The 13,405-nt window shown below is 42.4% G+C and overlaps 1 protein-coding gene across 1 annotated transcript in view; it reads right to left on the bottom strand.

Annotated features, from left to right (window-relative positions):
* GPR182 (G protein-coupled receptor 182) overlaps positions 1–10,809 on the bottom strand; it is a 50,882-nt gene extending 40,073 nt beyond the window's left edge. The window contains exon 1 of the mRNA XM_069230764.1: positions 10,675–10,809. The gene's annotated coding sequence lies outside the window, so the exon portion shown is untranslated. The remainder of the gene's footprint in view (positions 1–10,674) is intronic.
* Positions 10,810–13,405: the final 2,596 nt, after the last annotated feature.

Genomic DNA, 13,405 nt, shown 5'->3' with positions numbered 1-13,405 from the left:
TAATAGAGTAACGCTGGTTGTTTGTGCAGACTGTGATTTATGTACGCAGGGCTGCTTTTCAGAATTTTGGAGACGTACTGTGCAAGAGGTAGGAGAGTTCCCATTAGACGAGGAGCCGGCTGGCCTTTGTCGTAGTAACTCATTCATCTATCGCCACACTGGAGGTTAAATGGCTCCAGGTTGCTCCTCCATTTCATTATTTTATCTGGTCCTGATGAAGACCCGTGCTTAAGGTCCTACCTGGCCTTTTGTGCTTTTTTCGGGTTGAAACTTCAACAATTTCCTGCTTTCACAGACTGGATTGTGCACACCATCCAAAAGGGGACATCATTCACTCAAGCAAAAACCTCTTAAGTGTGGAATAGAATTGAAGTGCTTGATTGGATACATGGACAGGCATTGTTTCAAAGAAAGAGTGATTCTGTTATGGGTTTTCCCCTTTCTCTTTTCTCCTTCTTAATATTTACACATACACTTCTTCTGAGCTCTATGTTATACTGAATGGAGCAACCATGTGTATGTGAATAATGTATAAATACTATTGTTTTGTAATACAATTCAAAGAATTTGCATTCACTTTGCAGTTGTCTTTTTGTGATGTGTGTGTTTGTGTTTACTCTTCCCCTCTGAGAAATGAGACATGTCTATTACTTGTGGAAACTGTACTGTGTACGGATAACTTCATTGATTTAGGTTATCCAGATTGTCCGTTTGGACCATTTTTGTTGTATGTATGGCACTATACCCAGGTCCGTTGGCTTTGAGGGTAACCCCATTAGTGTGTAATGGTAGCTTCATTTCCTATGCTGCCGACTGTCCCAGAGCTGTCTCTCCCGCAGGAACAAGGCAAGTCAATGTTTTTAAGCATCATGTCCCTGCACTCATAACTGCGCAAACATATTTTAAATTGCCTTAAAACACATTCAATTATTATCAATGGTCGTTATTAAAATATGGATAGAAATGCAGCATCTGCCACAGAGTTCACCCAAAGTGCAACCCCATATAGAATTGCTTTTAAATTCTAGTCATCAATCTTAGTGCCCGGAAGTGCCTTCAAACCACCATTTGACGCTCATTTACTGAACATGCCCAATGTTCTTTTTTGATTTTGCTTTTAATAGCACCATTTAATGCTACTTAGAAAGAGCGGCCAATGTCCAATACCTTAAAAATACTGCCGGTTTTAAAATCGGACTGTAGAGTTTCTCTTTTTTGAAGCTATTGTCGGGGAGCCACATCCACGCTGAGGCCCGTTTATGATATAGATATGCTCCCCAAAACCGTCTAGCCTTGACTTCTTCTCTTGTACCCCATAAGTTGGATCAGAAACCATGACTTCCAGGCAGCATTGCCATCACTGTGAGATGTAAGAACCAGTACTTGTGTATTGTTCTTATCAGTGAAAAGCATCCATCACGGCTTCCTCTCCCATGCCGGGCCTGTCATCGGAGGGGAGGTTTGTTTTCTCCAGAATCTCATTTCAGCAGTGGTTTTATGCCTGTACTCATTTTGTTATCTTTGTTTTTTTAGGCACAGCTCTCAGTTTTAAATTTGCGGAAAGGGGATTACATGCTGACTTTCGTGGAAAAATATCCACATTCCTAGAGTCACAATTTAACAGCTCTGGGAATGGAAAAAATAGCAGGAAAAAGTGAGTTTGGTGTTACGGACTGCAAAGAACATGATGCGAGTGACGTTATGATCTTTATTATAAGAAAGGTGAGTGTGAATATCGTTTGCACTCAGGTGCCGTTTACAAGCGGAGTAAATAGTAGATAAAGTCCTGCCCGACTTATTTCTATTTTATTTACGGATTTCAGCCTGATCACGTGGCCTTGCTCGGATTTAAACCTCAGACCTGTAGGTCACAGCGGGTGACTGTTGAACTCGTGGAGCCATCTCGCCAGCTGGCGACGCGATGAGCACCGGAGAACTGAAATGCCCCCAGCCTGAACAGTACTGAAGTGTTCCCATCAACTCCCGCACCTTTTGTTTAGAAAAGTGAAAGGAGACCGAGGATGATAAGGATTTTATTAGGGTTACACATTTTTTTGAGATTGTTTAAAGTGTGACTAGATTTCGGGTCTCTTGTTTTCTATCTCTAAGACCAAATCGCCTCAATGGAACCTGAAGAATGCAGCGAACAAAACTAAGTGGCGTAACGAAAGATTATCCCCCCCCCATTCCCCCCCCCCACACACACACACCCCTCCAGACTCAGGAGCTCTCATGCCGGAGGACAGTGATGAGTGGGCCCCCTGGAGCTTGCCCCCCTGTGAGGGCCTCTGTTACCTCACTGAAACAAGTGCACTCCTGTTACATTTAGGACGATAGAACATCAGACAGACTCCGTATCTGGGAAGATGCACAGTAGTTTTTTCAGTTTATTTTGAAACCAATAATTTGTAGCAATATCCACTAGTAAATGCTATATAAATACAATTAGATTTACTTGTAGGTGAGCAATGTAAATGATGCAATAGGTAGTACATTAATATGGCAGGCTTTACGAACTGACTGATTTCTATGAGCTGATGAGTGGTGTTATCGACCTGAAAGGATGAGATGCTGTATGGGCTAGTCCAGAATCCAGACATGCGACATAAATCTGCACATATATCTCTCCCATGGATGCATTAGTTCAGGGGACAGAGGCTCACAATTCTGTTTAAAGCTTAAAGGGGCCCTCCTTTGAATGTTGTCACAATTGTGTCATGTTGTCAGGCTGTGCAGCATATGATCTCGAGGACAGGCAAGGCAAGCCACACAACACCACTCCTTTTGTGGAGAGGAAACACACGAAGCAGAGGAGTAGCTGGGGATGGAGACCTGAAACAGATCACAGCTGGTGGAAACTACTCCCCAGCCATGTGTCATTCCAATGTAGTAGTGAGGACAGCAGTAGGTGTAAGGAAAAGCCTGCTTGTGCATAATCACCCTCAGCAAATTTGAATGATGTTGCTGGTTTTTCAACTCAGAAAGTGCACTCAGTTCTGCTAACCATACCTCAGTGAGCCCAAAAGGCAAGCTTAAGATGGAAAGCCACCTTTGATGAGCAAATGGTGGTCCACACAAGAACTACACCTTGACCTAGATATATTTTATTACTACTGGTAGCTACAATTGATTGATTATTCCTGACTGCAGAATTGCAGCCCAGGAGACGAAGTCTTCACACTGAAAAATTGCACCCAAGTCTGCTGGACCCAGGAGAGTCATCAGAGTGTACTTTGGTTGCCCAAGATGGACAATAACCTCAGTGAAAGGGCACTGCTGGTTCCGCTCTGACGAGAGACCGGTAAGTGTTTTTTGGCTGGACTTCATCAGGACCTTGAGGAATATCAATCCTTGTGGCCCAAGTCACCCAACCATGTTTGTGGACTGAGGGGTGGCCTCACCCCGGTCACCAGATCAGCCTCCTCAGCATCCTTCAGCATTCTGTATCCCTTGCATCAGGACCACTCCATTGAAGTCTATGACGGTTCGCCCATAAAACCTGGAACTGGACTGCAGACTGCTTTGACTGCAAGGTAACTGAACTACCAAGCCCTAATGTCCAGTGTGACTTGCTCCCTGTTGGAGTCTGTTGCCCAAAGTGGGTAAGAATAGCTGAACACAACTGTATATGTTTCCAAATGTTTTCAAAGTAACCGCTAACTGTCGTAGTTACAAGTGCTTGTTTGTGATTTGATTGGAAAGCAGTGATTTACAATTTGCTTAAAAATGTATATCTTCAGGACTCTGTGGTGGATTTTGCTCATTTTGGTCTCCAAAAATTCATAAAAATAAGATCTATTTTTTAAAAGTGGTGGCAGATTTTATTTGTGTTGTGTTTCTTTCTTGTTCAGCTGTTTTGATACTTCTAAATGATTTACACTTGTTAAGCCTGACTGTTGGAAGCCAGAGCTACTCAGAGTTGAGCTAAGGTTTTACAAACAAGCCTGACTAGAGTTTACTTCATGGTAAAGTTGCTCAACCACATCATGTAATAAACCTCTTTCCTCACATTGGTGCGTGCCTAGCACTGGGATCGAGAAATTGTGTTTGACAGTACCATACTTTTTTTTAAATGGCCAAAAATGCACCAAGTGTCCACCTAACAATAAGTTCCTGTGATTAAGTTCTAACTTCTCGTAAGTAACTGTTTACTGAAAATGTATAGATTTTTTTTTTTAATTGAGAAAGTTTAGAAAGCTTTGTGAAAAGTTTGTCCACATTTTTGCAAAGTTTCTACAAGTCGTAAGAAGGACTAGGAAACATGGAGATCGACATTGCCACCCTGTCCACCCTCAGAATCAAGAATTGAGGGCCATGTGCAAGGACAGGAAGATCAGCTTGGGAGCCTCATCAAAGAAGGAGGATCTATAGCACTGGTTCCCAACATTTTGACTTCTGTGGACCCCTACTTTATCTTTACTGGAACCCGTGGACCCCCACTGAATCCTTATTGGAATCAGGGGACCCCCCACCAAGTCTTTATTGAAAGCTGAGGACCTAATCTGTTAAGATTTTTTTATTTTCTAAGCAGTTTTGGACACCCTGAGAAGGCTTCGCGGACCCCCAGGTGTCCCCGGACCAGAGGTTGGGAACCACTGATCTAGAGAAAGCCCTCAGACCTGGGAAACAGCCTGCACAGACCCAACCCTTATGGATAATGAGATTACTCTAGTCAGTAGGGAAGAAGATGATGATGATGATGACAGAGGTCATCAATGGTGAGTATCAGGGGATCAATAATACCCTGACCCTAGCAGTACCCAGAGGCTTCCCTCAATATTGGGTTCTCCTACATCGCTCCTAAAGTGTGCAATGGCCTCCGACTCCACATCAGAGCCTCCTGCTCTCAATTTATATTCCACAACAAGCTGAAGACCTGGTTTGTCAATTAACCAACCCACCATAGGTAGGACTAGGCACACACACCTGTTTAGTGCTAGGATGCCACCCCTGGTGATAGTGCGCTTTACAAATGCACATAACATCTATTAAACAGCTATACTGAAATCAGGCAGTCCACACTAATATCAATTAAGACACCTGAAATACCTTCATATTTAAAAATCTGCATCAAAATAGATAAACTATATGAATAAACAAACAAATAGTAAAAATAGAGAAGAAAATCCAGACAAAAAGAAATATGTCTATTGCCAGAAAATCAAAGAAGAGGTGAGCTACCTACGTTGGCGCCAGTGAGCTCCCCAAAATCACTGCCAGCAACATGGGGAATAAATAGATAGAATGGTTAGATAACTTTTATGACTTCATAGAGGCATTCTAGAAAAAGATGAAAATCAAAAATTGCTGACAATGAAGAACCTAATAGGCAGAGATTTTAAAAATATACCTAAGGAACTATCGCCTTCTCAATCTGCAACATACAAAAAGATGCAAGACACACTAAAGGCAACATTTTTACCCACAAGAATTATGTACTATAAATAGTACATGTTCAACTTTGTATCACAGAAGAAAGGGGAACCTGTGAGTGAATTATTCGCCTGCCTTCATCAACTCGTTTAACTGTGCAATTCAGCACGTTCTGGTGAACATACCATCACACTGCTAATCATTGAGAGATATCAGTCAGAACCAGGCAGGTCCTGACTGTTAATAAAAAGCTACACAAAAAAATCAAGCAGCTGACACATATCAGTTATGAAGCGGAAGATTTAGCAGAAAAATGAAAGCAAGTTAAGCAGAGGAGTGAAAACAAGCATTTTGGTTACAAACTCCCATACCAAAGAACCAACACAAGGGACATACCCAACAATCCAGATCAAAAGACAGTCATAGATGGCCCGTTAGCTGCTAAGAGGCAGGAATGTCAACAATGTGGCAAAGGCAATCACTTTAAGAGAATCTACTAAGAATCAGATAAAGGAATTCAACCAAAAGAACAAATCACAACAAGGTGGCATTATGCAAGGGTTATAAGAGACAAGAGTAGAGGTTCTTCCATGTCTCACATAATGTCAAATGAAGTATCACAATCACAATCACATAGATCACCATCCAAGACTCATACAGAAGCTCACTGTTGTTATATTCCCAGGTGAATAATGACTTTCTATTTGTGGTGTCTGATAAATAAAGTACAAAAACATGTCTGTTTAAATGATCTAATTGGGAGTCATTCCACTTGTTTTGCTCCAGAAAGTGGAGCTCCTTTAAATTATGTCTGTGCTGCTGAGAACAAGAAGATAAACCCCAGGCCAAGGCTAAAGCAAACAGATGTTCAGTTATGCATATGGACGTCGAAAGAACCACTAACATGCCTTAGCAAATTCAAGGCAACACTTCTTTACAAAGATCATTCAGTTGAGGGTGAGATACATGTGATGAACGTATCTATCTTGGCTGATTGTCTTCTCATCCTGCCCACGGCTAAACAACAAAAATTAATTTTCCATATTATACATGATGGACAAAGATCCTCCCTAATTATAATGAAACCCAAAATTATTCACAGGGCTAAGAAAGATCAGCGTCTTGAAAGTACACTTGCACATAGATAAGGACATCAACCCGTGGCTCATCATCAAAGGAGAGTGCCATTTTATGTACAAAAAACAATCAGCGAACTACAGTGAATATCACTGAGAAACAGAAATATATAACTAAAAAAATACTGAAAAATATACTGTACATCACTGAAAATAGAACAGTAGATCAGGAACTCCAGCTGGTACCACTGAAAATCTTGAGGGCCGATTCAATGGAAATAACCACGAGTGTCTAGAGAACTCTAGAGGGCATACGTTGTTTGCTGAAGGCTCTCAGCCCTCATGCAAACAGTACAAGAAAATATCTCCAGCAGAGCCCTACTTCAGGAGCCCACTTGGCATTCTAACGCCCTCCCAATGAGGAGCATGGCCCGAAGATGCGGCATGCCCCCTCAGTGGGTGGCTGCTTGTGCATCCTGAAAGGGGTGCTGTGTGACCAGTAACAAGCTCTTAGAGCCTTAGTGTGGACGGTGAAGCTTCCCATGTTCATCAGAGCTGCACACTTGATTTATATAGATAACCACTAGTGATCCTGCCCCAAGGCAGCATAGCTGGTAAGCTATGCCTTTCCGTTGACATGAGAATACCCAACATCGCCATATGAGAACAACACCCAGAATCTCTTTAACGGACTTGATCTCACTCCTGTGTGAGGCCCAAGTAGTCTCTAATTTGGACTTAACAAAAAGGGTTGCCATCAATCAAGTAGCACAGATTCCGATACATCACAACATCCACCATGCTTCTTGGTCTGTTCTTGAACAAAAGAGAATGCTTTGGAAAATTATCAGCCTCAGAGATGTTCACATCAGTATAATGATTAGCCACATCATCAATGCACTGAACTACAATTATGAAATCCTAGTATTTTGGAGCCTTCGTTGACAAACACAATGACGCTCCAGTGCAAGTGTGTCAATCTTTACTACATACAAACCTAACTCAGAATACTGCAACATGTGGACTTCTCACAGACCACAAAAATGGTATGTATGCGCATTCTCAGGCAAAGGACCGTGACTGGACCTGACCACGTTGTATCCTAAGCCAGCAGCTGTCATTCTGACATTGTGAGGGAATATTCACAAGCAGAGACAAGCAGTAGTATGGGTGTGCAAACACGAACACATTTTCATTTATGGGAAAAAGTTCATCTTAGTCTCAGGCCATTTTTAACAATATTTGGAAATGTGATAGCCAAGATGCTTCTGTGAATTGAACGATGGGGAATCTGCCAGCAAGAATACTCGCACATCATCACACTGAAGCCAGGAAAGGCAGCAGCCCTGCAGGCTGCTTGTCTGGACACCTTCTAACCACAATACGAAAAAACACCACATCAGCAGAACAATACGTTAACTTCGTTGCAAGTCAAACAGCACCCCGGTCCATGTGTCTTCAGGCTATCTTAAAAGCCATTGAAACTGACCCCACCTTCGTGGTGGTCGAGCAAAGGACACAAACTAACCTGGCGGAACATTGACAATGAATACCTACCAGTAGGTGTAGATGCCAAAGAATGATCTCTCTTCTTGCATACATACAACGAGTTAGCTGCGACCTCATGAGGCATCCTACTGCAAAATACAATAATTGTGATTCACATTGCTCTTGGAAAACATGTCGTCAATCTGGCACACGAAGGACACAGAGGAATTGTGGCAATTTGATAATTAGTGCCCCCACAGTTTTTCTTCGGACTTGTGCCCTAGGCAGCAGTATGGGAAGATATGGAGTGCAGCATTACTCAGTTGAGAGGCACTGGCAGAGCTGGGGGTACACCTCTGTTTCAATAGTCGCAGGTGCTGTAGGCCAGAACTGGTTTACAAGTAGAGCTTTGCGAGTGTTTTAGTTATGAAGTGGCACAGAATGCTGAAGGTCAAGTTTGATGGGCATTGAAAGAGCTAGCATGTGCAGTTTTGGGAGAGCAGGGCGTGCTGCATATTAATATTGAAGTCCTTAGGCTTTACCATGTCTTTTGTTTTGAGTATTGGAATCTCTGAGGTTGTTGCAGGTGAGGACTGGGGTTCAATGACAGATATCTGCATGGTCCGAGAACTGGAAAAGCAGGGGGTGCTGATAGTCAAGGTGGACGTGGATAGGAAGGGCTGTGATAGCTGGAGAGATCCTTGGAATTATTTTTGTTATTAAAGAAATATAGTCTGCTGTGGAGGGCTATAACTGTTGTTAAAGGCCCTGAACCCAAGTTGTGGTGAGGAACTATAACGAGGGAGAGTGCCCTTAATAACTGGTATAGCCTGAGGCAAAAGGGCCATAAGACCATGAGAGCATTCTACCCACTAAGGGTAAAATTTTGAAAATTAAAAAGGGAGAACTATGAAGACAAACATTGAAATGTTTGAGCTCCAACTTTATACCAACCATTATAAGCCCGGAGCTGCTCCACGGTCTTCAATGGGGCTCTCAACATTCCAATGTCCTAATGCACATTAAGAACAACAATGTTGTACAGATTGCACCTTACTGCCTTAAAGAGCTGCAGACTAGTGAAGGTAAGGTAGTGAAAAAGAACAGGGCAACTTCAATATGCTTGTTGAAAAGTTGTGACTTAAATTTGGGATAAAAATTAATTTGAGAAGGAAAGCACAGGAGAGTTCACTTTATAACTCAGTAACACATATATATCGAAGAAAAAACTCAAGCCTTAGCTTATTTACTTTCAGTAAAAGTGGTATGGGCATTGCAGAATATACGCTGCGAATCCCCTAACCACCAAAACCAGAACTTTCAAATTGGCGTTTTTTGTTTCGTAATGCAGAAGAGAAAAACACTGGTAAAGACTCAATGTCCACGTCTGGGAAAAGGGGATGAAATGAACTGATGCCTTTATTGCTTTTTTCAGAACAATTTATTGAGAGATATTAATAAAATACAGAGTAGTAAAAGACAGCACATTCATACCTTGACGAAAATCTGTTTGGCATAGAGCTCAACTAAAGCAATAGTAGAACACAACCAGACCAGACATAAAACACTGAAAAAACACACAATGAATTATCACAGCCCTGGCAATACAGGGTACAGTAATAATGTGATTATGTAACCAGCTGTACTGTGTCAAGTAGAAGAGCAGGTTAAACACATAACGTGACTCAAATAAATACATTAACAACAGCCACTCCGTGTAGAACAGAAGTAAGAAATAGATCAGAGACAAAGAAACAAAAAGAGTGGGAGAGAAGAGAAAAAAGAAACTGTGAAAAGCAGACAACAGTCTGGGATGAAGCATTTATTGCTGATATGTTCTATTGCAATACAAGAAAGGGAAAAATATGTTTTTGAAGTTTTTATTTCCAGGAACCTTCAGTAGAACAGTCGTAGTGGATTTTAATTATTAATCAGTATTACGAACTGATAAAAGTAGAAGTTGCAATTGTGCATTTTTTTAAAGAGTGAAGCAATGGAATATTTAACTAATGATTTTAAGGAACACGCATGTAAATGTTTATTTAAACAACGTAAAGATTTTACATGTTTAAGATTATGTTTAAATTAACTTATAAGTTTTAACAAATTATTTTTGGTAATGACCTGTGCATGCCAGATAATGCCGCATATCCAAGTCCTTCATGTTGGTCCTTTCAACTGAAAAGAATGGGGCGGGGTTTGCAGGTCACGAAGAGGGACATTAGAAGAGTTAAAGTGGGGGTCAGCACTAGGGAACCTGGCGCTGCAGGTCAGCATTGAGGATCATTGGCAGAGCTGTGTGTGGGCCACTTTTGGAGAAGCAAAGTGCATCGGGTGTGCGTTCAGGGGCATCGGCGGCGATGCCAATGAGTGCCAGTTCTGCAATGGCAGAGGGCGCTGCTCGTCAGGACCGAGGTGCGTTGCATTGCCACAGCGGAGTGCAGGCCCGGGTACATGAATATGTCGGGTGAGTCCCCAGAGGTGCACGTGTGACCCACTGCTAGAACGGTACAGGATGCTGCAGGTCACCGCGGAGATGCGTCAGTGTACTGTACACCGCGTCTGCCCGGAAACTGCATTTTTAAAAATTTCTCCCCACACCTTTAGGCGTGGTATACAGGGACTGCTTCGATGTATGAATTGCTTTCCCGTATTGCTACATCATATACAAAGCCGAAGATGTTCGTTTTAGTTTCCAGAAAAAAATGAGAACATTGGTGAAAGAAAAAGTGCTCACCTGAGGCTGCGGGTGTGTAGAGCGGGGCGCTCAAGGCGCTACTTCTGCTCGCTGGGTTCAGTCTCCAGGGCGGACCGGTACAGCCGCCCCCGCGCTCAGTGCCAGCCTTCCAAGATCTGAGGCTGGAGTTGCTCGGACTTTCTGTTTTCCCACTCCCTGCGAAGAGGCTCTTCCGTCCCGGAAACGTGACATCCTGCTAGAATGGAGCTGAGCTGACCGCGCTCTCAGCGAGTCGCTCTTCGCATGGTTCTCCGTTCATGCATTTCCCCGGGCTCTTACTAGGAGTGACTTCTCAACGGATCTTCCTTTCCAGCTGCACCTATATCACTATATCAGGACTTGGCGTTAGAATTCGGTGGGCACAGGGACGAGGCAAATGATGTGACTTTCCACAAAGTTTGCTGTGGGGCCTCAAGGTAAGGGGTTTGCGGCCTCTCACATGCAGAAGGGCTTCGGGCCGAGCAAGGGCTCTCTGTAACGTGTTGGTGAGATGTTTGACAACGTGGTTCTAACTAGACCCCCCATCTTTTATATAAAATGTAAAAGTGGTTATCAGAACTGAGTGCTTGTTTTGACACAAGTTCGTACACATAAACCCTGCGCTCCCCAGTAGAAGGTCGAACTCCAACGCGGATCTGCAGCCCTGTTCTGATTGCTGATGGAGCAGGTCAGGGAATTCATGCTCTGGTTACACAAATATGAGAGTCCCCAATTCGCTTCTTGGGAACACCGACTCTGACGTACATTTTAGCGCAAAATAAAGAGAGGAGTACCATTGAGCTGAGTGACAGCAGGGGCGCATCTAGACCGTACTTTGGTGGGGGGCTAACACTTTGCATAATGAGGGCGGAGCCATCGTCTGAGCTCCAGTCAAAATTATTTGTGGGCATCCCTTCATTGTGCCCATGTAGTACGTAACATGAATTGGATTTGTCAATACAATATGTAGCGTTTATTTATTTTTTAAGTGCTCTAGACCAGTAACATTAGTCTCAACATCACAAAAAAATTAAGTTTACAGTGAGTTTAGGAATCTTGCTCAATCATTTTTCACAGAATAAATTACAAATGTTGCATCCTAAGGCATCGATCCTGTAGACCTGGTTAAAGGTGAACTTTTGGGTTTATGTTTTGTGGCTGACAGTGTCAAATGGTGAATTTTAAAGCATAGTGGGACAAATATGACTTCATATAAAATATTTTAGACAATGTTTAGGTGCCTTAACTCAAATCAGATTTTGGAAAAACTGCAGGTTACTCACTGTTCTTCAGTTGTTATTCCATTCACACTGCATTTACCAGCCTGCGACAACATTATATTGTTTGCAGGATAGAATGTTAGTACAGTAGACAACTCTCTTACACACAGATTAAGCAAAATGTGTGTTGTTCCCTCACAGCACACAATATATTCCAAAGATAGCAGCATATTTACCATTTAAAAAAATATTTGGCAATAGTCCGTAAAGAACTAAGCTACAACTTAAGCCTATGGAATTTTTGCAAATGCCTTAATAAGAACATTTCTGTGGAATTTTTGTGTGAGGTGAGTTAGCAGCAGAACAAGGTTCTTGCTTAAAGAATTTCCGAATTCATTAATCTGACTTTTTGTAAGAGTGGTGGAGCTAAATAGAAACAGAATTTAAAACGGTTTTGGACAAACATGAGTAATTACGAAGTGAGGGAGGGAGACAGATTGCTACATACATTTATTGGTTTACCATGTTGTAGCAGGCAGGGATAAGGCGTAAGGTATAGTTTTGGTAATCCTAATCCCGACTTGAGTTGAATTTAAGAGGCAGAGTACACAATTTTCTGGATAGGAAATAGATATTCCAAGAGAGTAAAAACCTACATTTGATATTTTTAATTTAATTCCGCGCTCTTCCTGCTAACTGAACCCTCTGCTTCCCACCTTCTTAAACCACGGTTAAGGACCTTATATTTCTAAACTTGATGGTCCCTGTCCTCCTATTGGTTCTCCCTTTAACGCTCACCATATTCAGGTATGGGTACACTGCTAAATTGAAACGTCATACTGTAGATACTGTGAAGAGGGGGGCAGAGTGCTGTCCATGAAGGGCTCATCTGGCCTTCTCTAGTATGTGAAGCAGAACTCAACTCTCTAATTATGGTTCCTGTCCTATCAACTCCTGCTTTAGAACTCTCACAGGAAACCTGGTAGCTTTATGATCCACTAGCTCAGGACCCCTCCATTTTGTAGGACCTCCGATTGTATAAAAATCTGCAGGGTGGCTGCTATAGCTTCAACTTCATTCAGGGGAACAAAGCCCAACACTCGGCTTCTATTATCTCTTAGTCGGGTTTTTAGGCCCTCAGTCTCAGAATCCATATGTGTTATAACCACACGACATTGTCTAGGAGAGTGTGATTTAGTTGAGATTCATAATGGCAAACGTGTCCAAAGCACTCCACTGCAGTCACTGTCTTTCGAGGGTTCCAACTCTGGTTTTGGTGCCTGCAAACTTTGAGACGATGTTCCATTTTCACCATCTCTTGTCATTGACACATTCAAGCATTTCAAATAGTTCATAGTGAGTGCCTGACTTTGGGTCAAATGGACAGTCCTTGTGCTGCCCTCATCCTCTGTTCTGTCATGTGAGGCCTTTAGTAATGAGGATTTCTGCTGAAAGAAATCATGTTTGTCCTAATAGTTTTAGGTATTTGCTCATTGGGGTGCATAATGTCTTGTTGCTAGGAATGACAACAG

The sequence above is a fragment of the Pleurodeles waltl genome, chromosome 4_2 (assembly GCF_031143425.1).
Source record: "Pleurodeles waltl isolate 20211129_DDA chromosome 4_2, aPleWal1.hap1.20221129, whole genome shotgun sequence".
NCBI lineage: Eukaryota > Metazoa > Chordata > Amphibia > Caudata > Salamandridae > Pleurodeles > Pleurodeles waltl.
This window is presented reverse-complemented; position numbering and strand designations above follow the sequence as displayed.